The 4151-nt window shown below is 47.5% G+C and overlaps 1 long non-coding RNA gene across 1 annotated transcript; it reads right to left on the reverse strand.

Moving 5' to 3' along the window:
• Positions 1 to 2151: 2151 nt before the first annotated feature.
• Positions 2152 to 3716, reverse strand: LOC126512936 (uncharacterized). The gene is made up of 3 exons (XR_007595202.1): positions 3591 to 3716; positions 2804 to 2895; positions 2152 to 2318 (listed from the first exon to the last, which is right to left on the reverse strand). It is a non-coding gene; the product is annotated as an uncharacterized lncRNA (long non-coding RNA).
• Between the last annotated feature and the right edge of the window lie 435 nt (positions 3717 to 4151).

The raw sequence follows: 4151 nt of genomic DNA on the forward strand, positions 1-4151 counted from the left end.
ATCCAGGGAGTGGACCCTAGCCTTCTCCACCTTCTGCTCACATGATATAAAGCCACTCTCCCACACCCCCTGCCTGATACTAACTACAAAAGACAGAGGGTGAAGAAGGGACGAGGCAGGATGGAAGGAAGACAGGGCCAGAATGGGGGGGGAGGGCTCTCCCTCCCCAGCTCCCCAACAGCTGTAGAAAGCAAGGATGAGAGAAGTGTTTCCTAAAGTCCTAGATGTGAAGCAAAACCAAACAGCTTAGCGCAGTAGAGCCAGACAACGTAGTCCAATACTACTCCACCACTATGGTCAGGGCATCGTAGGCAAACTGTGACCTCTCATTGGTCAGACAATAAAGGCGGCTACCTCACTGGATTGTGAGGACTAATGAGCATCTGCGTATAAAATACTTAGAACGAGGTGTGGCATATGGAAAGTGCTAAATGGTGACAGTGGCTTCCTGCTCTTTCAAACACAAAGCACATAGCTCAGGTGTGCTACAAACAGTGTCAGGAACACCACATTTTGTCACCCCAAACGCCTCACAGGAGTAACACCGCCTTCCTAAAAATGGTTCTAAGAACCAGCTCCCCCACCCCCTGTGCTGAAACTAAAGCCAACACCCACTCCTTCCAGAACCACCCCTACTTCCTCCCACACAGGCCTCCCTTTCAAGCTAGTGGCTGCCTTCTGCCCTCCCGATCCAGCCCAACTCCTCCAAGATTCAAACTTTAGCTTTCCCTCCAGAATGTCAGGTATCTTGTCATAGTGTGGAAAAGGTAACTGACACGCAGTGACTAGCCTTGTGTCGGATTGTCGCAGGCAGATGTAACCCAAACAGCGCAGCTCTAACCCGTGGGCATGCAAAGGTCTTCGAGGTACAGAGGAAGAAGGAAGGAAAGACACGTGGAGAAGCAGTCAGAAAGGGGGCGTGGGGTGCGAAGGCTTTTGCTGGACCTTGTCATTGGAAGGAGTCTGGCTCTGTTCTAAGTGAGACGGCTGACAACAGAGAGTTCGCAGGACAGTGACGTGACCTCATGCTTTGGGTTTTAAATGGCTTTCTTTAGCTGTTGCAATGGTTTAAATGTGTCCCCCAAGACCTTCTATGTTGGAAATTTATCCCCCAAATTCACACATTGATGACACTTGGCAATGAGGTCTTTGGGGAATCATTGGGGCTGGATAAGATTATGGGGGGTCCCTCAATAACACTAGTAGCTTTGTAAGAACAGAAAGGGAGAACCACACTGGCACATGTGCCCTGTCTCAATGGGTGCTATCTTCCACTGTTCCACAGGCATCATGAAGTCCCGCACAGATGCCGAGCACAAGTCCGCCTTGCTCTTAAACTCTCAGACTCCATAGTCATGAGCCAGAGAAAGGTTTTTCTTTCTAAATTACCATGTTCCAGATAGCTTACTAAAGCAATGAGAAACAAGTTAAGACACTTACTCTGTTAAAAGCGAATTCTGGGGCCAGCAAGATGGCTCAATGGGTAGAAGTGTTTGTCACGGAGCCTGATGACCTCAGTTTGATCCCCCAGGACCCACGCGGTGGAAGGGGGTCAAAGGTCATCCCCTTACCACTACATATATCCCGTGACACATGAGTTCCCCTCCCCATACACATTAGGTAAATAAAGATTTAAATGTAACTTCTTTAAAATCATATATAAAAAAGAATGAACTCTAGAGTGTAAGGATAGATGCCAAAGGACCAGTTTTAAGTCTGGCAGAGGTGGCCAGATCAAGGGGGATGGGGGAATCACACCATGGCAACAGCAGTGAAGGAGTTGCTGAGTGTCAATCTAGAAGGTTAAGCCTGTCAGAGTTCCAGAGCGCTGCTGATTAAAACATACATTAGCTCCTACTGTGGGCCAGGCACTAGCTCTGAACTATTTCTGAGCCAAACTGGCTAGAGAAATGTCCCCCAGGCTCTGACTGGTACCAGCGATTCCTAAGACAGATTGTACCATGGGACATCTCTCACACTCGGTACTCTAGTCTGTTCTTCAAACATGGCCTCTTCAGAGCAGAGCCAATATAGCCTGCCGGACCTGTGAAATGTGTGGTCGTCCGTATCATTATTCACCCCGCATCACTCTGGGGTATCTGCATTAAGGGAATTGATGACTCGGGTTCTCCATAAATCCTTCATTCTCCCGTTTTATTTTCCCATCCATCACCTCCTCTTTATTCTTAATATTCAGGTTTCTGCTTTCAAGGCCAGGTCAGCTCTCTTGAGGACTTCCATCTTCCTCCTCTCGTGCATCTGCCCTGTCCTCCTGGGACAGACACAGCCCGAGGATGGGAGACCGACTCATCTGTCTTCTGTAACCATATGGATAAGATGTAGTCATTACCGTTGTCAGCATTGTTGTGCTTCGGAAGCTAATTAAGACAATTAGCTATTAAATACCAAAAACAATTAAGCTAATTGAAATAAACCATATGTAGTCTGCACCCTTGCATAGACAAACAAAAAAATTAACATGTGGCTGAATGGTGGCACTGCAACCGTTTCAGTACCAAAATAAATCAGGGACTCAGGGACGATGGTAGCCTGAGACGGAGGTGTCTTAGCATCCAATCAGTTTATCCCCACAAATGTTTCTCGGAGACATTTGGCTTCATTTTTGAATGTTCTATACTGATGGGGAGAGCAAAAGTGGGGGATTTCTGTCCAAATGTGTCTGTTAGGCTATAAAACTGCAGGCTCGTGCTGCGACCATGCCTCTGATTCAAGTCGGGGGATGAAGGAAGCATCTAAAGATTCTCAGAAGACGTGCAGCCTCGCAAAGACCCCTGGAACTTACCTTGAGGTTAGCCGGCCCTCTGGGGATAGATGGTGATGGCGTCCTGTGGCGTTTGGATGTGACTGGCAGTCTTAGGCCACATGTGGAATCCCCTGGTAGAGGGAAGCCACAGGAGGGAAGAGGAGCTGTCAAGACTAGGGAAAACTTTTTTTTTCAGCTACATGTGTCAAAAAAACCCAACCAAACAAACAAACAAAAGCTCAAGTATAGTTTGTGCCTGCTAAAAATAGAACATAGTTAGGAAGAACAAGCAATAGAGACAAGAAAGAATGAGCTAGAATTTAGCTACGGGGAGCAGGAACTCAGGTTTCCCAGTGACTCGACCCAACAATGTCTATCCCTCCCTCCAAGTCGCACCTCTGCCAGCGCTACTCTGCCACAGAAGCGCTCTCTCTGCGCTAAGGACTATGAACGCTGCCAGTACCAATTTGGCAGGCGTCTGGATAAAGACTCCTTAGGTCCCATGTTCACACACACATTTTCTATGCATCCCCAGCCTTTGAACTCTAGATCAAAGTGCTGAGGAAACGGCCAGAATTTGATGGACAGGGAGACTACAAAAAGACCTTGACTAGGGGAAAGGCCAAGCAGAGCTGAGCATTCATAAGCGTCCGTATTTCTGTAGCCTCCTATCTTCCCAGGTCTTTGCCGAAAATTCAAAAGATGAGATTACAAACACCCAGGACTCAATTCCCCAGACCCACCTGAGGCACAGTTGAATAAAACAAAATACAGAGGGGAAAGATCCTAAAGTAGAGTCCAGGTTCTGACTCCTCTGAGAACTGACCTGAGGCTTTTCCCCACTTTTTAGTAAACATTCACTATTTGGTCAGGAGCCAGGGTCAGTTGCCATGTCCATAGCAGTGACTGCCGTGTAGTGACAAAATGCCTCTGCGCTGGCTTTTGCCTGCTGAAGGATTGGGGTTAGAGCTTTCTGGAGCGAAGCCCCAGGCGGTCCCCTGGCAATCAGTGGTCAAGATAGGACCTGATGCCGTAGGCAGATCTCATATCTGGAGATAGCCTTGGGAGCAAGCCCTCCTGGCACCCTGAATGATCTTTATCTGTATTTATAATCTTTTCTGTTTTTAGCTGACCGCTTACCAAGAGATCAAAGTACGTCCTTGGCTCGGCCCCACCGTTTATTAAAGCAGTCCTTGAGGAAATAAAGTATGCCCCACGCCACATGAGCCTGGGAAACTTTATTAATTATGAGACAGAAACGGCTAAAGTTGATATGTTACGAGGGAATCGTCATAGTGAATCAGATTTAGAGAGAAAAGGAGAGTTAGAGAAAATTCCCCAGCGCACTCCTTGATTCACTTCCTTATACAGGAGCCTATGATGAGCA

The sequence above is a fragment of the Alexandromys fortis genome, unplaced genomic scaffold, assembly GCF_014885135.2.
Source record: "Alexandromys fortis isolate MF-2015 unplaced genomic scaffold, M_Fortis_MF-2015_v1.1 scaffold_98, whole genome shotgun sequence".
NCBI classification, from domain to species: Eukaryota; Metazoa; Chordata; class Mammalia; order Rodentia; family Cricetidae; genus Alexandromys; species Alexandromys fortis.